The following is a 26,454-nucleotide window of genomic DNA, read 5'->3' as shown; positions in this document are numbered from 1 at the left end:
CCTCCCCTCCCACCCTCTCTCCCCTCACCCTCCCCTCCCTCTCTCCCCTCCCCTCCCCTCCCTCTCTCCCCTCCCACCCCTCCCTCTCTCCCCACCCCTTCCCCTCCCACTCTCCCCTCCCCTCCCCTCCCTCTCTCCCTCACCCCTCCCCTCCCCACTACACCCCCTCCCCTCCCCCTCCCTCACTCCCTCCCCATCCCCTCCCTCTCTCCCCTCCCCTCCCCTCCCTCCCTCTCACCCCGACCCCTCCCCTCCCACTCTCCCCTCCCCTCCCTCCCTCTCTCCCCTCCCCTCCCCTCCCTCTCTCCCCTCCCCTCCCCTCCCTCTCTCCCCTCCCCTCCCCTCCCTCTCTCCCCCTCCTCCCCCTCCCTCTCTCCCCTCCCCTCCCCTCCCTCTCTCCCCTCCCCCCCTCTCCCCTCCCCTCTCTCCCCTCCCCTACCCTCCCGCTCTCCCTCCCCTCCCCTCCCCTCCCCTCATCTCCCCTCCCTCCCTCCCTCCTCTCCCCTCCCTCTCTCCTCTCCCCTCCCTCTCTCCTCTCCCCTCCCTCTCTCCTCTCCCCTCCCTCTCTCCTCTCCCCCTCCTCCTCTCCTCCTCCCCTCCCTCTCTCCTCTCCCCTCCCTCTCTCCTCTCCTCTCCCCCTCCCTCTCCCTCTCCCCTCCCTCTCTCCTCTCCTCTCCCCTCCCTCTCTCCTCTCCCCTCCCTCTCTCCTCTCCTCTCCCCTCCCTCTCTCCTCTCCCCTCCCTCTCTCCTCTCCCCTCCCTCTCTCCTCTCCCCTCCCCTCTCTCCTCTCCCCTCCCTCTCTCCTCTCCCCTCCCTCTCTCCTCTCCCCTCCCTCTCTCCTCTCCCCTCCCTCTCTCCTCTCCCCTCCCTCTCTCCTCTCCCCTCCCTCTCTCCTCTCCCTCCCTCTCTCCTCTCCCCTCCCTCTCTCCTCTCCCTCCCTCTCTCCTCTCCCCTCCCTCTCTCCTCTCCCCTCCCTCTCTCCTCTCCCCTCCCTCTCTCCTCTCCCCTCCCTCTCTCCTCTCCCCTCCCTCTCTCCTCTCCCCTCCCTCTCTCCTCTCCCCTCCCTCTCTCCTCTCACCCTCCCTCTCTCCTCTCCCCTCCTCTCCTCTCCCCTCCCTCTCTCCTCTCCCCTCCCTCTCTCCTCTCCCTCCCTCTCTCCTCTCCCCTCCCTCTCTCCTCTCCCCTCCCTCTCTCCTCTCCCCTCCCTCTCTCCTCTCCCCTCCCTCTCTCCTCTCCCCTCCCTCTCTCCTCTCCCCTCCCTCTCTCCTCTCCCCTCCCTCTCTCCTCTCCCCTCCCTCTCTCCCCTCCCCTCCCTCTCTCCCCTCCCCTCCCTCTCTCCCCTCCCCTCCCTCTCTCCCCTCCCCTCCCCTCTCTCCCCTCCCCTCCCTCCCCTCCCCTCCCTCTCTCCCCTCCCCTCCCTCCCCTCCCCTCCCCTCCCTCTCTCCCCTCCCCTCCCTCTCTCCCCTCCCCTCCCTCCCCTCCCCTCCCTCTCTCCCCTCCCCTCCCTCCCCTCCCCTCCCTCTCTCCCCTCTCTCCCCTCTCTCCCCTCCCTCCCCTCCCTCCCCTCCCTCCCTCCCTCCCCTCCCTCCCCTCCCTCCCCTCCCTCCCCTCCCTCCCCTCCCTCCCCTCCCTCCCCTCCCTCCCCTCCCTCCCCTCTCTCCCCTCCTCCCCTCTCTCTCCCCTCCCTCTCTCCCCTCCCTCTCTCTTACCTCAGAAATGCTGTTGGTCATTCTGGTGGAGTTGAAAACAAATATGAATTGCACAGGCCTGAGGCTGCTTTTCTGAATGAAGGCACAGGGTAATAAACGTTAAAGTGACTCCCCATAGGAAAACCTACAGCCTGAGGGTCCTGACTGAATGCTGCTGCCAGAAGATCCTTGTTTGTAATCCAACTGGTGGTTAAAATCACCCCCCCCCCCCCCCCCCCCCCCCATCTTCGTCTTTCATTTAGGCTCGATTCGACTAAATGGGAACAAAGTCCCATAGTGGGCATGTTTAGCCACCTGCTTCCTGGCACATTGAAAAGCCATGCGACTGGCATTCTATAAGGGGCATCGACGGGGAACGCAGGCCAGGTCGCACATAGCCCCGTTTTGTACACTGGGGAGCTCCACTCGCCGGAACTCCCCAGCGTAGCAAGAGCTCAGAATGTTATTTTCTCAGAGAGCCCCTGCCATCCACGCAGGACAACCCCCCGCCCAATCGTGCATGCAAAAATGCCAGCTTTGCACCTTGGCAGTGCAACCTGGCACACTGCCCATGGCAGCTGGCAATGCCACCTGGGCACTTTGGTAGTGCCAGGCTGGCACCCAGGTGGCACTGCCAGGGTGCCAGCCTGGCCATCTGACACCTTAAAACCTGTTCTACCATTCAGTGAGATCATTCCTAGTTGAATTTCAAATTCAACTTTACCACAACCTTGATTATTCTCGACAACATAATCATCAGCAGCCCTTGTTGTAAGGGAATTCCAAAGATTCGCAAAGCTCTTCGGTGACTAATATTTCGTTGTCTCAATCTTTAATGTGAAACCTAATCTTGAGACTATTCAACTGTACGTCTCGACTCTCCATCAAGGGAGATAAATAATTGTTCAGAATCTTGCCTCTTTCAATGCAGTCGCATTTCGTTATTCTAAACTCCCAAGAGTTTAGGTCCATTCTATTCAATCACTCCTGATAGGTCAACCAGCTTGACCCAGGAAACAATCTCTCATGTAATATCCACAAAACTTAAAATAGATCAAATGTTATACATTTTATGATGGTTCTATTTTATCTGGAAATCTAATGCGATGTTTAAGGTTTTCTACCATTGGTTTTACCACAGTTGACATTGAGAAAAGAATTGCTGTAACTAAAAATACTCCCATTGGCACTGTACACTTGAGAGCCCATCCACAACTTGAAGGTACAGTGCTGCGGATATGTTGCAGCATTGGAACACATGGTGCACTGATGGTGAGCTCTGTGCTTGGAGAGTAGCCAATGAGAAAACGGAATTGGACTATAGGAAAAAATTCCTATTGAAACCTTATTAGTCTTTACTAGATTGCTAATGTCCCATTTGTGTGCTGCGTCGATATACCATCGATCTGATTGTGCAGCAGGATCTGGGGTTGAGAAGTCACACCCTGGCAAGAAAATAACGTGTTGACTGTGATTTGGGCCATGCTACCAAAAGTCTAACAATGGTAAGTATATGGGCACCTCCAGGATAAAGACTGTAGTGTTTCTTTGAGCAAGCACTATTTCCTGAAAAGAAGATTGTGTTTGGCTGAGATAAAACCTTGTGTAAACAATCACTCATTAGTATCATTAAAAACATCTCATTTATCTTGCACAGTGCAATCTACCTCTTGAGTGAACAAACTATTTCCTACACCTGATTTAATAATGTGCTTCTAATTCAATTTGAAATGTTATACAGTGTGCAACATAAAATGGCTTTGAGTCTATAATTTATACATGATGTGGAGATGCTGGCATTGGACTGGGGAGGGCACAGTAAGAAGTCTGACAACACCAGGATAAAGTCCAACAGGTTTGTTTGGAATCACTAGCTTTCGGAGTGTGGCTCCTTCCTCAGGTGATGAAGTTCACTCCCCTGGTGAAGGAGCTACGCTCCGAAAGCTAGTGATTCCAAATAAACCTGTTGGACTTTAACCTGGTGTTGTAACACTTCTTACTATAATTTATACTGTACTGATATGTTTAGTAATTGCTGCAGCTCCACTTGAGGCTTGATGTTATTTTGAGCATTTAGTTGTCCTGTCCCTTCCACAATGTAGTCTGCTCAGGGCAGAGTTCTGTGAATAAGACACCCAAAAACAGTACTGACTTAATAAAGGAGCTGAGAGAATGGTAAGAATCATCATTGTTGCTGTGCTTTGAGAATTGAAATGTTCCAGTTTTAGAAATGCTGACACACTGCGGTTGTTGTGAAGCCCGAGTGTTACAGGATTGTTCACAGGATCGTTGACCTCTGTTTGAATTGATATTGCGCAAATTGTAACTTGTGCCATACATTCTGTGATGTAAACATGACAATCAATCGGTGCAACATCTTTATTAAAATTGGTCCAGGTTGCTTGTAGTCACCTGTGTAATCATTTGGAAAAACTCATTGATGTACGTCTTGATGATTGGAGAAAATGGTAAAAGGTTCCTCCAGAACAGTGTTCACTCCAGTTGTCATTCAGCTGAAATTTAAGTTCAATATTTCTTTACAGATTGTTCGAACCTGGATGAGACCCACGGGTACCAGCGGATTAGCCTCCCTGTGAGTCTCATGGGGTGCGAGCTTTCCCGCAGACGGGCAGAGCCTCCTCATCAGAGGGAGAGGAAACCACAGTATAAAAACCTGGCGCGAGTGTGGGCCCTTCTGGGACCTGTGTACATAGTATTTTCGTACGTCTGTAAATAAACCCTATTTATTTAACAAAGAACAAAACAAAGAACAAAGAAATGTACAGCACAGGAACAGGCCCTTCGGCCCTCCAAGCCCGTGCCGACCATACTGCCCGACTAAACTACAATCTTCTACACTTCCTGGGTCCGTATCCTTCTATTCCCATCCTATTCATATATTTGTCAAGATGCCCCTTAAATGTCCCTATCGTCCCTGCCTCCACTACCTCCTCCGGTAGTGAGTTCCAGGCACCCACTACCCTCTGCGTAAAAAACTTGCCTCGTACATCTACTCTAAACTTTGCCCCTCTCACCTTAAACCTATGCCCCCTAGTAATTGACCCCTCTACCCTGGGGAAAAGCCTCTGACTATCCACTCTGTCTATGCCCCTCATAATTTTGTATACCTCTATCAGGTCGCCCCTCAACCTCCTTCGTTCCAGTGAGAACAAACCGAGTTTATTCAATCGCTCCTCATAGCTTATGCCCTCCATACCAGGCAACATTCTGGTAAATCTCTTCTGCACCCTCTCTAAAGCCTCCACATCCTTCTGGTAGTGTGGCGACCAGAATTGAACACTATACTCCAAGTGTGGCCTAACTAAGGTTCTATACAGCTGCAACATGACTTGCCAATTCTTATACTCAATGCCCCGGCCAATGAAGGCAAGCATGCCGTATGCCTTCTTGACTACCTTCTCCACCTGTGTAGCCCCTTTCAGTGATCTGTGGACCTGTACTCCTAGATCTCTTTGACTTTCAATACTCTTGAGGGTTCTACCATTCACTGTATATTCCCTACCTGCATTAGCCCTTCCAAAATGCATTACCTCACATTTGTCCAGGTTAAACTCCATCTGCCATCTCTCCGCCCAAGTCTCCAGACAATCTAAATCCTGCTGTATCCTCAGACAGTCCTCATCGCTATCCGCAATTCCACCAACCTTTGTGTCGTCTGCAAACTTACTAATCAGACCAGTTACATTTTCCTCCAAATCATTTATATATACTACAAAGAGCAAAGGTCCCAGCACTGATCCCTGTGGAACACCACTGGTCACAGCCCTCCAATTAGAAAAGCATCCCTCCATTGCTACCCTCTGCCTTCTATGGCCTAGCCAGTTCTGTATCCACCTTGCCAGTTCACCCCTGATCCCGTGTGACTTCACCTTTTGTACTAGTCTACCATGAGGGACCTTGTCAAAGGCCTTACTGAAGTCCATATAGACAACATCTACTGCCCTACCTGCATCAATCATCTTAGTGACCTCCTCGAAAAACTCTATCAAGTTAGTGAGACACGACCTCCCCTTCACAAAACCGTGCTGCCTCTCACTAATACGTCCATTTGCTTCCAAATGGGAGTAGATCCTGTCTCGAAGAATTCTCTCCAGTAATTTCCCTACCACTGAAGTAAGGCTCACCGGCCTGTAGTTCCCGGGATTATCCCTGCCACCCTTCTTAAACAGAGGAACAACATTGGCTATTCTCCAGTCCTCCGGGACATCCCCTGAAGACAGCGAGGATCCAAAGATTTCTGTCAAGGCCTCAGCAATTTCCTCTCCAGCCTCCTTCAGTATTCTGGGGTAGATCCCATCCGGCCCTGGGGACTTATCTACCTTAATATTTTTTAAGACACCCAACACCTCGTCTTTTTGGATCACAATGTGACCCAGGCTATCTACACCCCCTTCTCCAGACTCAACATCTACCAATTCCTTCTCTTTGGTGAATACTGATGCAAAGTATTTACTACGCTGTGTGAACTCAACACAGACAATTAAGTGCTTTTTGTTTCTTTTGTAGTGATGCCTTGTGAGGAATGAACCTTCAAATCCTTGTGCAAATCGTGTTGTAAAGGGGTTAAGCTTTCTAGGGATGTTGCTACCCTTTTATCAAGAGCATGTGCTATTTTACTTTATCTAGCTAGTACTGATTTTTCACCTGGCTCATAGGGTATTCATGGTGTGGTCCACTTTGCAACTAAAACCTACTGTTTCAGAGGGAGCCTTTGTTGTGAGTTTCTCAAAAGTGTCCTGTTCTTTGAAGTAAAGGGTGTCTTTCCTTCAAACTGGGACAGATAAAATGACTCTGCAGGCACCTCCTTTAAATTTGGTTTCGGGCATCAAAATTATCTTGGGAGGTTTTGATCTGGTCAGGTCTCAGAATGTTTTGCACATCAATCAAATCAAGAAGTATGTGAAAAGTGAGCATAGTGCCAACAGTTAGCACATTGACAGTATTCCTGCCTTGAGTCAGAAGTTTGGCAGCTAAGGTCTGCTGCAGGAACTCGAGCACTTAACCTCAGCTGGTACTTCAGTGGAGTACATTCAAGTGGTGCAGTGTCTTCTGCTGTCCTGGCCAACATTAATCTGTCAACTGACTCCGTAAAAGCAGACTGACTTGTCAATCAGCTCTCTTAAAGGGCATTGTATGTAAATTGGATAGTATGTTTTATCACATTTTGAAGAATTAGTTGGTTATGAAGCACATTGGAATGTACAAAAGGCATGCTATAAAAGCAATTTCTTTCTTTACATCAACTGGGCACATGTCCACATCCATCAGGAAATGTCTGTGGGGGAAATAATGTAATCCACAAAACACAAAGAAAATTTCAGGTTATACAGGAATATTGACAATAGAGCCATGTTGAGTGAACAAGTAAATAAGGAGCATTACAAGTGATCAAAATTGTTTAGAGTGCATAAACAGAAAGCAAGAATTTGGGTAAAGTTCCCGGATTGACACCAAAGCATTGCAAGCCTTAGTCAAGGTAAGGAAACATCATATGCAACATTGGATATAACAAAGATTATGACAACATTCCAGCTGTGGTGTTCGACTTGTGCCCCAATTGGTAACACCCTAGGCCAAACTGTTCCAGTTTAGCTACAACAGTAGCATCTATTTGATGATATGGAAATTGCCCAGGTTGTGTGTCCTGGCCACAAAAGGCAGGACAGATACAATATGGCAGCAAAGTAATGGAAGGTGTAGTTGACAGTGCGAAACAGCACTTGCACAGCAATAATCTGCTAAGTGATGCTCAGTTTGGGTTCCAGCAGGATCACTTGGCTCCTGACCTCATTCAACCCTTGGTCCAAACATTTATAAAACAAAATGTTTCCAATTAAGGGACAGTTTAGCTTGGCCTACACCTACCCTGCAATCTTTGGGTTGTGGAGGTGAGACCCACACAGACACGGGAAGAATGTGCAAATTCCACACCTGGACAGTAAACCTGGGTCCTCAGCGGGGCGAGGCAGCCGTGCTAATCATTACGTCACCGTGCTGCCCCCAACCCTTGATCCAAACATGAGCAAAGAGATGAATTCCAGTGCTTAAGATGAGAGTGACAGCAAGGCAACTTTTGACTGAATGTGGCACCAAGGAGCCCTAATAAAATTGAAGTCGGTGGACATAAGGAACAAAATGTAATTGGTTGGTGTCATATTTGGCACAAAGGAAGATGATTGTGGGTTTTGGGGTCCAGTCATCTGAGCTGCGGGAATTTCCTGGCTTAGTGTCCTCGCCATTCTCAACTGATTAGTGACCATCCGAAGTGGGAAAGTCTAGTGATGATTTCAAAGTGTTCTCTACAACTTGCAATTCTTGAGACAATGAAGTATTCTGTGGCCACATGCATCAAGACAGTGGACAACATTGATGCTTGAGCTGATCAATGTCAAGTAACATTCGCACCTTGCAAGTATCATCAGCAGGAGAGAATCCAACCACCTCCCCATGACATTGAACAGCATTACAATTGTTGAATCCTTCACTGTCAACCTCCCGAGAGCCACCATTGACCAAAAACATATCTATGCCAGCCACTGTCTACAAGAGCAGATCCGAGACTTCGTACTTTCTAACAAGTGTCTCACCTCCTGAGTCCTCAAAGCCTGTCCACCATTTACAAAGCACAAGCCAGAGTGTGATGGGATACTCTCCACTTGCCTGAATGGGTGCAGTTCCAACAACACTCAGCTCGACACCATCAAGGGCAAAGAAGCCGGCTTGATCGGCACTGCATCCACAAGCTTAAACATGCACCTCCACCACTGGTGCATTGTGGTTTTGAGTAAGTGTGTACCACTGCATGACTCACTGCAGCAACTCACCAATGTTTCTTTGGCACCTTCCAAATCCATGATCATTACCACTGAGAAGGACAAAGGCAACAGGTTCCTGGAGCGGATCTTGGGCAATGCTCCCAAGCTGCATACCATTGTTATGGGCCAGGGTTCAGAGAACCCCAAAGTGTATCATGGAGTTCACCTGACCCACAACTTTTAATAGATTGTGGTATGGGGAGCACTCGGCCCACTCTACAGGTGTGGTACAGCAGAAATGGAAAAGTATTTTTTTAAAGCAAAACAATGTTTATTCTATGAACTCGAGTTAACCTTTTTAAAACATACAGTGAACATCTTAGCAACTATTAATTCAAATACAACCCCCAAAGACTACAACACTAAGTAATCCTTTAAGCTTCCCTTTTAACATCCATATGACTTAAAACACCTTTTATCAGAAGCACATCAGGTTAAAGTCACTACTGTTATTAATTTTAAATCACCAGGATCAATTTACAGTCTTTAGATTACAGAGAGAGATTCATACACCTTCTGGCTGTGACTGCAGCTATCCAGCTCTGAAAACGAAACTAAAACGCACCCTTGCAGCCTACTCAAAAACGAAAGTAAAAGCTGACAGACAGTCCAGCTCCCCCCACTCTCTGACATCACTATAGTAGTAAACACCCATTTCTTAAAGGTACTCTCACGACAGATATTTGTATACACACCCATTTATAAACACCCATTTCTTAAAGGTATGCTCACATGACACCATTCAGACCTGGAGAGCTCTTATCGTCATTGCTTCATACCTGCTTGGTCTCAACCCTGGAACTCTCCACGTAATAAGAACATAAGAACTAGGAGCAGGAGTAGGCCATCTGGCCCCTCGAGCCTGCTCTGCCATTCAATGAGATCATGGCTGATCTTTTGTGGACTCAGCTCCACTTTCCGGCCCGAACACCATAACCCTTAATCCCTTTATTCTTCAAAAAACTATCTATCTTTATCTTAAAAACATTTAATGAAGGAGCCTCTACTGCTTCACTGGGCAAGGAATTCCATAGATTCACAACCCGTTGGATGAAGAAGTTCCTCCTAAACTCAGTCCTAAATCTACTTCCCCTTATTTTGAGGCTATGCCCCCTAGTTCTGCTTTCACCCGCCAGTGGAAACAACCTGCCCGCATCTATCCTATTTATTCCCTTCATAATCTTATATGTTTCTATAAGATCCCCCCTCATCCTTCTAAATTCCAACGAGTACAGTCCCAGTCTACTCAACCTCTCCTCGTAATCCAACCCCTTCAGCTCTGGGATTAACCTAGTGAATCTCCTCTGCACACCCTCCAGTGCCAGTACGTCCTTTCTCAAGTAAGGAGACCAAAACTGAACACAATACTCCAGGTGTGGCCTCACTAACACCTTATACAATTGCAGCATAACCTCCCTAGTCTTAAACTCCATCCCTCTAGCAATGAAGGACAAAATTCCATTTGCCTTCTTAATCACCTGTTGCACCTGAAAGCCAACTTTCTGCGACTCATGCACTAGCACACACACATCTCTCTGCACAGCAGCATTTTTAAATTTTTTATCATTTAAATAATAATCCCTTTTGCCGTTATTCTTACCAAAATGGATAATCTCACATTTGTCAACATTGTATTCCATCTGCCAGACCCTAGCCCATTCACTTAGCCTGTCCAAATCCCTCTGCAGACTTCCAGTATCCTCTGCACTTTTTGCTTTACCACTTATCTTGGTGTCGTCTGCAAACTTGGACACATTGCCCTTGGTCCCCAACTCCAAATCATCTATGTAAATTGTGAACAGTTGTGGGCCCAACACTGATCCCTGAGGGACACCACTAGCTACTGATTGCCAACCAGAGAAACACCCATTAATCTCCACTCTTTGCTTTCTATTAATTAACCAATCCTCTATCCATGCTCCTACTTTCCCCTTAATGCCATGCATCTTTATCTTATGCAACAACCTTTTGTGTGGCACCTTGTCAAAGGCTTTCTGGAAATCCAGATATACCACATCCATTGGCTCCCCGTTATCTACCGCACTGTTAATGTCCTCACAAAATTCCACTAAATTAGTTAGGCACGACCTGCCCTTTATGAACCCATGCTGCGTCTGTCCAATGGGACAATTTCCATCCAGATGCCTCGCTATTTCTTCCTTGATGATAGATTCCAGCATCTTCCCTACTACCGAAGTTAAGCTCACTGGCCTATAATTACCCACTTTCTGCCTACCTCCTTTTTTAAACAGTGGTGTCACGTTTGCTAATTTCCAATCCACCGGGACCACCCCAGAGTCTAGTGAATTTTGGTAAATTATCACTAGTGCATTTGCAATTTCCCTAGCCATCTCTTTTAGCACTCTGGGATGCATTCCATCAGGGCCAGGAGACTTGTCTACCTTTAGCCCCATTAGCTTGCCCATCACTACCTCCTTGGTGATATCAATCCTCTCAAGGTCCTCACCTGTCATAGCCTCATTTCCATCAATCACTGGCATTTTATTTGTGTCTTCCACTGTGAAGACCGACCCAAAAAACCTGTTCAGTTCCTCAGCCATTTCCTCATCTCCCATTATTAAATCTCCCTTCTCATCCTCTAAAGGACCAATATTTACCTTAGCCACTCTTTTGTTTTATGTATTTGTAGAAACTTTTACGATCTGTTTTTATATTCTGAGCAAGTTTACTCTCATAATCTATCTTACTCTTCTTTATAGCTTTTTTAGTAGCTTTCTGTTGCCCCCTAAAGATTTCCCAGTCCTCTAGTCTCCCACTGATCTTTGCTACTTTGTATGTTTTTTCCTTCAATTTGATACTCTAATGTCCTATAAGATTGGCTCACGGCGACCTACTCAAAGGCAATTGGGGATGGGTAACTGTTGATCTTGCCAGCCACGCGCACATCTTTTGAATTAATTTTAGAAAAGGCTGCAATTAATTGCGCTGATCACTTTAATCAGAAAATAAATGTAATTGGCAGAGTACAATTTCCCAAATCGATGTAAAAACTCTGGTTGATTCAGTTTGTATAAAAAGCTGTCATTTTCACTCTGCGTTCTGATTTTGTAATTTTAAATTTGGGCATGCTGAGGCATATTGTAATTCTACAGCCTGCAATCCACACAACGGCTGGAAGCATGTCTTCTAGAAATGAGGTTTTGCTGGTGTGGGAAATTTTGGTGTTGTGGGGCAACTGTTGAGAAATTTGGAGGAGTTAAAGTTACTCGTTACTCAGGATGGTAACTAGTTCCCAATTTGCCTTTCCATCATCCCTAAAGACACAGTCTTTGATTCGGGTGCAATGCGTCAGGCATCTGCACTGCACAGACTGGAGTGAACACAATACCTCTGCAGCACCTTTCTTCATGTGTGGGCCTCATAACAATTGTGATTCTATATAAATGCTAGTTACAGCACAGAAGGAGGCCATTCGGCCCATCGTGTCTGCACTCGCTCTCCAAATAAGCATTTTGACTTAGTGCCATTCCCTTGCCTTTCCCCCACACCCCTGCACAATGTTTCTGATCAGATAATCCATCTAATGCCCTCTTGAATTCCCAATTGTACCTGCCTCCACCACACTTTTCAGGTGCAGCATTCCAGACCCGAAGCACGCGTCGTGGGCAAAGGTTTTTTCTAGCATCACTTGCTTTATCTGTGAGTATCCCAAACCCCAAAGATAACTTGAAACACTGTTTCAAGTGGTGTATTTTTGTTTGGAATAATGTGAGGAACAATGCACAACCCAGTGAGGAACCAGACCATTGCATATGTAATCAATTAATAAATAAAATATATAACAAATTAATATATATTATGACACGAGTATAATAATAACTAAACACGCCATGTGAGTATAATAATAATTAAACACGCCATGTTATGAGGTTACCTCTTGTTCCCAAAATGTACCCACATTCCAGAAATCACTGAGACGCCCCTTTTCCCAAGCAACATCCAATGTTAGTAACTCTACAGGTCAAATCCAGTTAATAGTTACCACACAATACTGATCATGGCTGATATGTTTCTCATCCCCATTCTCCCATAAACCCTGATCCTCATATTAATCAAGTCCTCAATCGTTCCTCCTATGAAAAGCCCTTCATTCTGGGGATCATTCTTGTGAACCTTCTCTGGATCCCCTTCAAGGTCAGCACATCCTTCCTCAGATACAGGGCCCAAAACTGCTCACAATATTCCAAATGGGGTCTGACCAGAGCCTTATACATCCTGATCCCTGCTCTTGTATTCCAGCCCTCTCAACATGAATGCTAAAATTGCATTTACCTTCCTAACTGCCAACTGAACCTGCATGTTAACCTTAAGCGAATCCTGAACTAGGACTCCTAAAGTCCCTTTGTGCTTCAGATTTCTGAAGTCTTTCCCCATTTAGAAAATAGTCTATGCCTCTATTAGTGGGAACAGTTTCTCCCCCTCTACTCATTCCAGCCCCCTCATGATTTTGAACATCTCCATCAAATCACCTCATACCACCTTCTCTCCAAGGAGAACATTCCAACCTTTCCATTAATCCTCATAACTGAAGTTTCTGATCCCTTGAACCATCCTTGTAAACCTTTTCTGCACTCTCTCCAATGTGTTCACATTTTCCAATGTGTGGCACCCAGAACTCTACACAGTATTCCAGCTGAGGACTAGTGTCTTGTATAGGTTCAGTATAACCTTATACTCCATGTCCCTATTAATAAAGCCCAGAATACTATTTCCTTTATTAACCGCTCTCTCTCCACCTATCCTGCCACCTTTTTAATGATCTATGCACATATGCACCCAGGTCCCTTTGCTCTTGAACTCGCTTAAGAATTTTTCCCCTTATTTTATATTGTTGCTCCATGTTCTTCCTACCAAAATGAATCATCTGAAACTTCACATTGAACTTATTCTGCCACCAAAATGTCCACTTCTCTGTATCCTTTACTAGTTCTACACTGTCCTTCTCACAGTTTGCAATACTTCCAGATTTTGAAGTTGTCCTTACAGGGCCTCAAAAAAGGTTGACACAATGGGGGTAGTTTTTCCCTTGCGCAACAATCTAAGATGGGCGATAATTATCAGCAGCATTTGAGAGAGATGTGAAACCAGCTGCTAAATTAGTATCTAACAAACTAGTGAGTGTTGGCTAATTCTGATCTGCCCTAATAATACCCATGTTTCTACACTGGATAGCAATTGTGCGAGAGAATGCTGATTTGTTCTTTGTTGACCATGATGGTCGCACTGTTGTTGCATTATTTGAGATATAGCAACTTTGCACTAGCCGGGAATCAAATATTGGATCTTCACATTCTTCTTGAGAGTTGGAGGAGGAGGGGTGGAGATAGACAAATAGGTCCTCAGCCATAAAAACAATTGAGACGGTTTTGGTGCATCATGTATTTCTTTTAGTTTAAATTCCTCAATAAGCAGTGCTTTTAGTAAGGCTACAATTCCAATTTCTTGGTACGTTTCCCCAACAACCGAGCGGTTTCTTTGGGTATTTTTTGATTAAATTCCAATCCTCAAACTGCCACGGTGGGATTTGAGCTCACATTGCCTGGAATATTAGTCCAGGCCTCTGGCTTGCTAATTCAATCAGGTGTCCTGCTAGCTTCAAATTAAATAGCATTTGATTAAACCATCGGATTCCCAATTTGGAGAAATAGTTTATCTGAAAAACATAGGCCTGGATTTTCTGTCCATTCTTGCCTGCGGGATATTGTGGTCCCGTCGGTGGTGGACCCCCGTTGCAGGTTTCCTGGTGCCGGGGGTGGGGGGGTTGCAGAGAACAGAAACCCCTGTTGACAGCAGTGGGATCAGAAGTTGTCCACCTTAGAAGATTCGGCCAATGACGACTGGCTCCACAAAACAGACTGCAGAGGTGTGTGGCTAATCCCGTCCGTAGTTTATGTTCAGAAATTACAACGTTACATTTCATAACAGTTTAAGAAACTCGGGAGAATGGTTTATTGGTATCTGGAATGGGAGATGTACTTGTGTAAGTAAGGATTGGAAAATAAATTGGAGGAAATGTTAAGTCGTGCATGCCACAGTGACACATGATGAGGAAATGTACCAGGAAAGTGGGGCTTGCTACACTGCAAATTTGGAACCAGTTGACTGTAGGTGCGCAGTGCAGCTAGTCAAACCCTGTCCAACATGAATCACCACAGAGTTTTGCACATGTATTGTATCTTTACGAAATGGGCATTGGCAATGCCAAAGCATTGCAGTTCCAGGTACAAAGCATTTTGGCAGCCAGAATCAAGTCACTTGGACTAAATCCATTCCGATGTTTGTGCTCCATGCCAGCCTCCCCTTTCCACACCTCTGCCCCCATCAATGTATTTTTCTATTCCTTTTCCGCTCATGTGCTTATCTATCTCCCCTTTAACTGCATCCACACTATTTGCTTCAACTATTCCTTGTTGTCACAGACTTTTTGGATTAAACTATAAATAAGTGATTTTGGTTCTTCAGCTTGTTCCTAAGTATTCAAATGTTAAGTATTATAACTGGGAAAGTGATAACACTATTTCCTTTCGAATTACTTAAAAGGTGTGACTGGCTGTGTGTCAGTTTCTAGTCATTCATTATCAGAGGGGAAGTTGTTGCCACGGTGTTGCACAGCATCAGGAGTGTGCTTCCTGTATTTGTCAGAGTGTTAGCTTGTTAAAGTGGATGTGTAGGTACAAGTTTTCTGAACAATTCCTCGGTAATCTTCAAAAAAATTGTGAGTACTTTTAGACTTTAAAATGTTTACACTTCTTTTGTAACTGCGTTTAGAATCCTAGCCAGAATAACTGGAGTAACAAGAATGGTGTGAAAAAAGATACAAAGATGAGATATGAAATAGAACTTTTTGTCACTCATTTTGATACTTTTCGCAGCAGCAAACCAATCCAAGATTCTCAAAACTGGAACAGCATAATCTATTTGTTTTATTTCCAAGCTTTGAGACAGATCTTGAATACGGTCATCTGAGGCAGTGGGGGAGGGAAAGATTTCTTCTTCCCACTTGAGACCAAGGAAAGTTGGGAAATTATATATATATTTTTTTTAAATCCGTTTCCTCCTACCAGCTAATGGTTACTGAAGTGAATACTTGGATTAACACAGACTTTTTGGATTAAATTATAAATAAGTTAAGTGATTTTGGTTCTTGAGCTTGTTTCCAAGTATTCAAAGGTTAAGTATTATAACTGGGAAAGTGATAACAACCATTTCCTTTCAAATTACTCAAGAGGTGTGACTGACTGTGTGCCAATTTCTAGTCATTCATTATCAGAGGGAGAGTTGTTGCCACGGTGTGTTTTTCTGTAGGTTGGGTTCCTTTGCAACTGAGACTTTGGCACAGGTTGTCAATAGGATCCAAGCTGGCTGGTGAAGAAGAAACCAAGTCATAAGAGCTTTTCTTTCTTGAGAGAATGTAACTGATTTGTGCAGTCTCTCAGCTCCACTTCCACCTGCTATCTCCTAGTTATATGCTCTTTCAATGAACAAGTAAATAACTAATAAACTATTAGCAAGGGTGACAATCCCTTAAAGGAGCATATCCCCTATTTATGCACTTTCAATTAAACAAATAATCGATCAATAAATAAATTTAAGAGGGGCTGATAGCCCTTGGTGGGACACGATAACTAAAACAAAATATCTTTACTGTCGAGGGGGTGATTGTCCCTTATTTATATGTGCTCAAAGACAATTAATACACCTCACCTGTTTCTCTTAACCATTCTGATGTAATTAACGATGTAATTTTGGGCAGCACGGTGGCACAGTGGTTAGCACTGCTGCCTCACGGCACCGAGGTCCCAGGTTCGATCACGGCTCTGGGTCACTGTCCGTGTGGAGTTTGCTCATTCTCCCCGTGTTTACGTGGGTTTTGTCCTCACAACCCAAAGATGTGCAGGGTAGGTGGATTGGCCATGCTAAATTGCCCCTTAATTGGAAAAACAAATGAATTGGGTACTCTAATTATATCTAAAAAAAAACAATGTAATTTGACAAAACTCAAACCCAGATCACTTTTTGTGACCTCCTTTACAGCAGTTACATTCACCTCGGTTTGATTTGATAACCTAGAACATTTTGATTTTCTTCCATCAAGATCCACCCACACAGATTCTGTGCCAGTTCCTCCTCCTGTCTCAGTGACTTCCTTTAGCTGGGTTTCACTCATTCCATATGTTTATGCCTACTCCACAAGGCCTTGTGGGCCAGTGGTAGTATCCCTACCACTGGGCCAGAAGCTCCGGGTTCAAGTCCAACGTGAGAACTTGTTGGCTACTGAAAGAACGTTCATAATGCTGTTCAACGGGGCTGATAATCAGCTTGTGAATCCTTCCACCACTTCCTCCACTATTCCCCAAAGGGAAAAACAGTGTGTGGATGCGAAGATTCACATTTAAAAAAAACAAATACTCTTTCTGTGCACTAGGGATTATTGGCCACTTTTCTGCTATTGTTTGCTGTATCTCAGTAAAGATCCAATCATGGATGACCCACTGTAGCAAGTTGGTCATCAATCCGGGTAACTGCCGTAGTTTGTTCAAGAGGCTCAATTAGTCACTCTGTGCAGCAACTCAACCTTCTCAAGAGTAATCATGGACGGATGATAGATGCTGGCCTTGCCAGCAACGATCACATCCTGGGAACACAAATCATAAAGAGGACTTTGATCCAGGACTCCAAATAAAACATCTCCTGGGCAGACTCATCCTGATTCCATGCATGTTTGGGACGAGGTCAGAAACATTGTCATTACTGCCACTGATACAGCAATCTAAAGGACTGGTTTAGAACTTGGAAGTTGCCCAGGAATGTATGTTTGGGTGGCATTGAGGCATATTATTAGGAGTTTTGGGGGAAAGTATTATTTGTTCTATGCTCCATCTTGACTTTTTACAAGAAGAGGTGTTAAAATTAGAAAACTAAATATGCCTCATATTGTGCCGATCTCACCTTAATGAAATAAACAATATTCAGGAATTATAGGCATGTTGGGCAACAACAGAAGCCTATGATCTTAAAAAAATGTTTCCTTCTGCATTTGAAATGCAAGTTTTATTTAATGGTGCAATTTGGATTAATAAGGAGCAGAAATTACTGATTAACTGTGACAACTGGTACACAGAGTCATGAGAATTCTCAGTGCAGTTTTCCTCTGTGCTTTCTTTATACCAAAGGAGAATATACATGTGGGGGAATTGCAGCGGCTGCAATTCCATCATGCCTGTCACTCTGCATCAAAGTTATTAAATGCTTTGCTATGGTGACAGAGCGGACTTGGGGCTCTACCCTATCTCTGAGCTAGAAGTTCTGGGTTCGAGTCTCACTTCAAGACGTGATGGCCATGGAAGGCGCGTTCATAACGTGGCACAACAGGTTGATTGTAAATCTGTGAATCCTTCCTATTAAGAGTGGGAGAGTCTTCTGGTCAGCCACGATTGATGCAGAGTGGAACTCCTCGAGCCATATCCTCTGGGGACAGACTGGCAACCTGTTCCAGGAAAATCCAGCTGGAAACACAGAAAAGCACATGCTTTGCCTGGCTTATGTTGCTAAGATGTGGGAAAGGTTCAAAGTCCCATGAAGACAATGTTCCCTTAAGACAAAAGAAAATATAGATAAGTAGAAATCACATGCTTGACTTCCGGGTGCGGCGATGACCAGCTGAGTCGCACGTTTCGGCAGCTCCCGGTGGAACGGACTTTTGGGCTCTTAATAAGAGCCCCAACGGCAATTTTAACGGCTAAAAGTACTGTGCGGTGAACCAGAAGGGAATCCCCCCTGGATACGGATGAAAAAAGGAGAGGAAGGTGGCCGGATTGCGGTGGATCCTTTAGAGCAGCGGCAAGGAAGGCAAGCAAAAACCAAGATGGCGTCGGAAGGTGGCAGTTTAATATGGGGCCCTGAACAACACGAGTTTTTGAAATGCTGCGTGGAAGAACTCAAAAAGGAAATGAAGAAGGAGCTGTTGGCCCCGATATTACAGGGGATCGAAGGGCTAAAGGAGGAGCAAAAGACCCAGGAGCGGGAGCTTCGGGTTGTGAAGGCAAAGGCTGCCGAGAATGAGGACGACATACAGGGCCTGGTGGTGAAGACGGAGATGCACGAGGCACACCATAAACGATGTGTGGAAAGGCTGGAGGCGCTGGAGAACAACGCGAGGAGGAACAACCTAAGGATTCTTGGTCTTCCTGAAGGTGCGGAGGGAGCGGACGTCGGGGCATATGTGAGCACGATGCTGCACTCGTTAATGGGAGTGGAGGCCCCGGCGGGTCCGCTGGAGGTGGAGGGAGCATACCGAGTGATGGCGCGAGGACCGAGAGCAGGAGAAATTCCTAGAGCCATAGTGGTGAGATTCCTCCGTTTTAAGGATAGAGAGATGGTCCTTAGATGGGCAAAGAAAACTCGGAGCAGTAAGTGGGAGAATGCGGTGATCCGCGTATACCAAGACTAGGGTGCGGAGGTGGCGAGAAGGAGGGCGAGCTTTAATCGGGCCAAGGCGGCGCTTCACAAAAAGAAGATAAAATTCGGAATGCTGCAACCGGCAAGACTGTGGGTCACATATCAAGGGAGGCACCACTACTTTGAGACGGCGGATGAGGCGTGGACTTTTATCGTGGAAGAAAAATTGGAATGAGCGGGTTATTTAAAAAAGAACGTTTGAAACAAAGTGGTGGGGCGAGTATGGGGGGCGAAGAGGGGGGTAAAAAGGGGGGAAAGAGGAGTTTTATGTTATTAATCCTGCGATGTGGTAACTTTTCTCTCTTCCACAGGAGGTGGTGGGGGGAGGAAAGGAGGTGGAGGAGATGGGGCGTTGGCCATTGGGGTGGGGCCAAGGGGGAAGCACGGGCTCGGTTCCCGCGCTATGATAATCATGGCGGGAATAGGGAAGCAGGAAGGAGGGGGCGTCGCACGGTGCGAGCCGAGGTCACGGGGGGAAGCCGAGGTCGGCCAGAGTTTGCTGACTTCTGGGAGCAACATGGGGGGTGTAACTACGCTAGTGGGGGATCTAGCGGGGGGGGGGGGGGTGGGAGGGGGGAATTATTGGGCTGCTGCTGCTGGGGAGAGGGGGGAGCTGGCATCGGGTGGGATGGGCGGGGGGGCACCACCTGGGGGGGACACAGCTGCGTGGGAACCGGGTGAGGAGCTGGAAAAAGGGGATGGCTAATCGACAAGGGGGGGGGGGGGTAAAACGCCCCCCAACCCGGCTGATCACGTGGAACGTGAGCAGGCTGAACGGGCCGATAAAGAGGGCACAGGTACTCTCACACCTTAAGAAACTTAAGGCAGACGTGGTTATGTTACAGGAAACGCACTTGAAACTGATAGACCAGGTGAGACTACGCAAAGGTTGGGTGGGGCAGGTGTTCCATTCGGGGCTAGATGCGAAAAACAGGGGGGTGGCTATATTAGTGGGGAAGCGGGTAATGTTTGAGGCAAAGACTATAGTGGTGGATAGCGGGGGCAGATACGTGATGGTGAGTGGCAAACTACAGGGGGAGCCGGTGGTTTTGGTAAACGTATATGCCCCGAACTGGGATGATGCCAATTTTATGAGGCGTATGCTAGGACGCATCCCGGACCTAGAGGTGGGAAAGTTGGTAATGGGGGGAGATTTCAATACGGTGTTGGAACCAGGGCTGGACAGGTCGAGGTCCAGGACTGGAAGGAGGCCGGCAGCAGCCAAGGTGCTTAAAGATTTTATGGAGCAGATGGGAGGAGTAGACCCGTGGAGATTTAGCAGACCTAGGAGTAAGGAGTTTTCGTTTTTCTCCTATGTCCACAAAGTCTATTCGCGAATAGACTTTTTTGTTTTGGGAAGGGCGTTGATCCCGAAGGTGAGGGGAACGGAGTATACGGCTATAGCCATTTCGGATCACGCTCCACATTGGGTGGACTTGGAGATAGGGGAGGAAACAGAAGGGCGCCCACCCTGGAGAATGGACATGGGACTAATGGCAGATGAGGGGGTGTGTCTAAGGGTGAGGGGGTGCATTGAAAAGTACTTGGAACTCAATGATAATGGGGAGGTCCAGGTGGGAGTGGTCTGGGAGGCGTTGAAGGCAGTGGTTAGAGGGGAGCTGATATCAATAAGGGCACATAAAGGAAAGCAGGAGAGTAGGGAACGGGAGCGGTTGCTGCAAGAACTTCTGAGGGTGGACAGGCAATATGCGGAGGCACCGGAGGAGGGACTGTACAAGGAAAGGCAAAGGCTACATGTAGAATTTGACTTGCTGACAACGGGTACTGCAGAGGCACAATGGAGGAAGGCACAGGGTGTACAGTACGAATATGGGGAGAAGGCGAGCAGGTTGCTCGCCCACCAATTGAGGAAAAGGGGAGCAGCGAGAGAAATAGGGGGAGTGAGGGATGAAGAAGGAGAGATGGAGCGGGGAGCGGAGAGAGTGAATGGAGTGTTCAAGGCATTTTATAAAAAATTATACGAGGCTGAACCCCCGGATGGGAGGGAGAGAATGATGGGCTTTCTGGACCGGCTGGAATTTCCCAAGGTGGAGGAGCAGGAAAGGGTGGGACTGGGAGCACAGATTGAAATAGAGGAAGTAGTGAAAGGAATTAGGAGCATGCAGGCGGGGAAGGCTCCGGGACCGGATGGATTCCCAGTTGAATTTCACAGGAAATATGTGGACTTGCTCGCCCCGCTACTGATGAGGATCTTTAATGAGGCAAAGGAAAGGGGACAGCTGCCCCCGACTATGTCTGAGGCAACGATATCGCTTCTCGTAAAGAAGGAAAAGGACCCGCTGCAATGTGGGTCCGATAGACCTATTTCCCTCCTAAATGTAGACGCTAAGATTCTGGCCAAGGTAATGGCAATGAGGATAGAGGATTGTGTCCCCGGGGTGGTCCACGAGGACCAAACTGGGTTTGTGAAGGGGAGACAGCTGAATACGAATATGCGGAGGCTGCTAGGGGTAATGATGATGCCCCCACCAAAGGGGGAAGCGGAGATAGTGGTGGCGATGGATACCGAGAAAGCATTTGATAGAGTGGAGTGGGATTATCTGTGGGAGGTGCTGAGGAGATTTGGTTTTGGAGATGAGTATGTTGGATGGGTGCAGCTGTTGTATAGGCCCCCAGTGGCGAGTGTGGTCACGAATGGACGGGGATCTGCATACTTTCGGCTCCATAGAGGGACAAGGCAGGGATGCCCTCTGTCCCCATTATTGTTTGCACTGGCGATTGAGCCCCTGGCAATAGCATTGAGGGGTTCCAAGAAGTGGAGGGGAGTACTTCGAGGAGGAGAAGAACACCGGGTATCTCTGTATGCGGATGATTTGTTGTTATATGTAGCGGACCCGGCGGAGGGGATGCCAGAGATAATGCGGACACTTCGGGAGTTTGGAGAATTCTCAGGATATAAACTGAACATGGGGAAAAGTGAGTTGTTTGTGGCGCATCCAGGGGAGCAGAGCAGAGAAATAGAGGACTTTCCGCTGAGGAAGGTAACAAGGGACTTTTGTTACTTGGGGATCCAGATAGCCAAGACTTGGGGTACATTGCATAGGTTAAATTTAACGCGATTGGTGGAACAAATGGAGGAGGACTTCAAGAGATGGGACATGGTATCCCTGTCACTGGCAGGGAGGGTGCAGGCGGTTAAGATGGTAGTCCTCCCGAGATTCCTCTGTGTTTCAGTGCCTCCCGGTGGTGATCACGAAGGCTTTTTTCAAAAGGATCGAAAAGAGTATCATGAGTTTTGTGTGGGCCGGGAAGACCCCGAGAGTGAGGAAGGGATTCTTACAGCGTAGTAGGGATAGTGGGGGGCTGGCACTACCGAGCCTAAGTGAGTACTACTGGGCCGCCAATATCTCAATGGTGAGTAAGTGGATGGGAGAAGAGGAGGGAGCGGCGTGGAAGAGATTGGAGAGGGCGTCCTGTAGGGGGACTAGCCTACAAGCTATGGTGACGGCCCCATTGCCGTTCTCACCGAAGAAATACACCACAAGCCCGGTGGTGGTGGCGACTTTGAAAATTTGGGGACAGTGGAGACGGCATAGGGGAAAGACGGGAGCCTTGGTGGGGTCCCCGATAAGAAATAACCATAGGTTTGCCTCGGGGAGAATGGATGGGGGATTTGGAATATGGCAAAGAGCAGGAGTAACGCAACTGAAAGATCTGTTTGTGGATGGGAAGTTTGCAAGTCTGGGAGCGCTGACTGAGAAATATGGGTTGCCCCAAGGGAATGCATTCCGGTATATGCAACTGAGGGCTTTTGCGAGGCAACAGGTGAGGGAATTCCCGCAGCTCCCGACGCATGAGGTGCAGGACAGAGTGATCTCAAAGACATGGGTGGGGGACGGTAAGGTGTCAGATATATATATATATATATATATATATATATAGGGAAATGAGGGACGAGGGGGAGATTATGGTAGATGAGCTGAAAGGGAAATGGGAAGAAGAGCTGGGGGAGGAGATTGAGGAGGGGCTGTGGGCGGATGCCCTAAGTAGGGCAAACTCATCGTCCTCGTGTGCCAGGCTAAGCCTGATTCAATTTAAGGTATTACACAGGGCGCATATGACTGGAGCACGGCTCAGTAAATTTTTTGGGGTAGAGGATAGGTGTGCGAGATGCTCGAGAAGCCCAGCGAACCACACCCACATGTTCTGGTCATGTCCGGCACTACAGGGGTTCTGGGTGGGGGTGACAAAGGTGCTTTCGAAAGTAGTGGGGGTCCAGGTCGAACCAAGCTGGGGGTTGGCTATATTTGGGGTTGCACAAGAGCCGGGAGTGCAGGATGCGAGAGAGGCCGATGTTTTGGCCTTTGCGTCCCTAGTAGCCTGGCGCAGGATACTGTTGATGTGGAAGGAAGCCTAGCCCCCGGGGGTGGAGACCTGGATAAATGACATGGCAGGGTTTATAAAGCTGGAACAGATTAAGTTCGTCCTAAGGGGATCGGCTCAAGGGTTCACCAGGCGGTGGCAACCGTTCGTCGAATACCTCACAGAAAGATAGAGGGAATGGAAAAGAAGAAGGCAGCAGCAGCAGCCCAGGGGGGGGGGGGGGGGCGGGGGGGCGCGGAGGAACCAGAAGGACTCTCAGGGTTGTTAATATATACTGTATAATATGTATGGGTCGTTGCTATAAATAATTGTATATTGGACTGTTAAATCATATTTTTGGAGAGTGTTTATCTGAGACAAGGCAGTTGCCATTTAGTTTTAGTTTTCGTTTTTGTTAGATATTATTTATTCTTTGTTTATAAAGCAGGTCATTGTTATTTATATTGTTATATTATTGTGTAAAGGATACACAATGTACTGTGATGGTTGACCAAATATTTTCAATAAAATATTTTTTTTTAAAAAGAAAAAAGAAATCACATGCTTGAGGTCTTGGCAAGCCTCCACAAAATTACTAAATAGGAAACACATTTTTATTTTAGCTTCTCACATGGGGTGTCTTTTCTCAGGGCCTCAGTTTGTGAGTTGCGGTTAACCTCATTATTCTTTTTAAATACGAAAATGTGTGAATTTCTGTTGCTTGAACCACCTGTACTTGCCCAGCTACTGAATGTACAGGTAATTAACTTTGAGCACGATTACAGAGTGCCTTGCATTTAAAACATTTGTTTTTAGTGTACCCAATTCTTTTTTTTCCAATTAAGGGGCAATTTACTGTGGCCAATCCATTACCCTGCACATCATTTTGGGTTGTGGGGGTGAGATCCACACAAACACAGGAAGAATGTGCAAACTCCACATGGACAGTGACCCGGGGCCATGAACAAGCCTGCGCCCTCCCTGCCATGAGGCAGCAATGCTAACCACTGTGCCACCGTACCGCCTGACCTTGTTTTTCCATTTTCCAGCTTCCTTTTATCCACCAGATATAAGAACACCCGCTTGTCCTGTAGCATGGTAGTTATATAGTTGGACTCGTAATCCAGAGATGAGAGTTCAATGGCCACTTGGGAGCATAAATTCAATTGGCTAAATTATTCTGCAATAGAAATTGGATTACGTTAGAAACCCAATCGGTGTACACATGGTACATTTTGGGGAAGGAAATCTGCCCCCCTCCCCCCACCCCACCCAAACTGGTCCATCTTTGACTCCAAATCTGACTGTGGGTGGTATGGCAGCGCAGTGGTTAGCACTGTTGTTTCATAGCTCCAGGCACCTGGTTCAATTCCCGGCTTGGGTCACTGTCTGTGCAGAGTCTGCACGTTCTCCCCGTGTCTGCATGGGTTTCCTCCGGGTGCTCTGGTTTCCTCCCACAAATCCCAAAAGATGTGCTTGTTAGGTGAATCGGACATTCTGAATTCTCTCTCCGTGTATCCGAACAGGCGCCAGAGTGCGGCGACTGGGAGATTTTCACAGTAACTTTGTTGCAGTGTTAATGTAAGTTTACTTGTGACACTAATAAAGATTATAGATTGTGGCAATGTGGTTCACTCTGAACTTCTGTCACCTGGCAGAGCAAGCCATTCAGTTCCATGCCAGAATGCGGCTCTCCACCAGCCTGTTAAACAAGTATGGGCGGATAATAAATGCTGGTCTTATCACTGTCACCCACATCCCATGAATTAATTTGAATAAAGAGCATGAGAAATAGGAGCAGGAAGGAGTAGGGCATTCAATAAGATCATGTTGATATTCAACCTTAATTTCACATTTCCTCCCAATCTGCATCTCCTGTTAACCTGTGAGAATGCCTCAAAATCCCGAAGGATAACTTGAAACGCTGGTTCTTGGTGGTGTATATTTGTTTGGAGTAACGTGATTGATTTGATTTCTAACATTTTAAGTGTACAACCCAACAAAACAAAACCTCAGACCCCACCCAAAACCCCAATAACATCCAACAAAAGACCCACTCCTCCCCACCTTCCCAGCAGCTGACGGCTTCAAACCATAGTATAAACAAACCCCATATTTTGTGAACCCCTCGCTCGCACCCCGCAAAATACACTTGACAGTCTCCAAATACAGGAACTCCTATTAAATCCCTCAGCCATACAGAGGCACAGGGCGGAGAAGCTGACCTCTACCCCTGTGAGCAACCAGCGAGGTGAAGATTAAAACATCTTCCCCTGCTCCCGTCTACAGCTCCGACACCCCTAATATAATCCCCAGGGGACTGGGCTCCGAATCCACATGCAAGTTCACGGACATGGTGCGAAAAAAACGACCTCCAATATCTCTCCAACTGTGGGCAGGAATAGAACAAACGTACATGATTGGCTGAACCCCTCTCTCACTGTTCACAAATGTCCTCCACCCCCTCAAACCCCCCATGCACCACCTTTAGCTGTATCAGCCCCAGCCTTGCACATGAGGTTGAGGCATTCACCCTCTGCAGCACCTCACACCACAATCCCTCCAACGCTATCCCCAATTCCTCCTCCCACTTGGCCTTGACCCCCTCCAATGACACCCTCTTCTTCTCCAAAATCTTCCCACGTATCGCTGAGATGACCACTTCCTCTGTTGTATTACTTTGTGTAATACATATATTACTCTTTTGAACCAGCCGAGCTGTTGAAATGAGCAGTAGATAACTAATTAAATGATACAATACAATGCTTTGATAACTAATAACTTCTTCTCTCTCTAGCTTTCCTATGTCTGTTCTCTGATACACACTCCTTCAGAAAGCGCGGGAAAGCTATTTATATAGGTCCTGATAGTGAGACATCTAGTGTTCAATTGCCTGTACTAGCATTACATATATTGAACATGTATATTGATATACAGAGATAACTACATCCTCTAGCCCCATCACTGTCAATACCTCCTCCAATACTGAGGATGGCAGCACCACCGGTAAAGTCGATAGAACCTTCTTTGCAAAGTCCCGCACCTGCATATACCTAAAGGCCACTCTGGAAACAATTAATAAAGAATATTCACTATTAAAAGAAAATCAAAAAACACATGACGAAAGA

The 26,454-nt window shown here is 46.8% G+C and overlaps 1 protein-coding gene across 4 annotated transcripts in view; it reads left to right on the top strand.

Moving 5' to 3' along the window:
• LOC140395582 (transmembrane channel-like protein 6) overlaps positions 1-26,454 on the top strand; it is a 132,041-nt gene that overhangs the window by 10,640 nt on the left and 94,947 nt on the right. Inside the window, exon 1 of one of the 4 annotated variants that reach the window (XM_072483541.1) lies at positions 15,239-15,260. The exons of the other annotated variants lie outside the window; for them this stretch is intronic. The gene's annotated coding sequence lies outside the window, so the exon portion shown is untranslated. Of the gene's footprint in view, positions 1-15,238; positions 15,261-26,454 lie in introns of those variants that run through there. 4 annotated transcript variants of the gene reach the window in all.

The sequence above is a fragment of the Scyliorhinus torazame genome, chromosome 18, assembly GCF_047496885.1.
Source record: "Scyliorhinus torazame isolate Kashiwa2021f chromosome 18, sScyTor2.1, whole genome shotgun sequence".
Classification (NCBI taxonomy): domain Eukaryota; kingdom Metazoa; phylum Chordata; class Chondrichthyes; order Carcharhiniformes; family Scyliorhinidae; genus Scyliorhinus; species Scyliorhinus torazame.
This window is presented reverse-complemented; position numbering and strand designations above follow the sequence as displayed.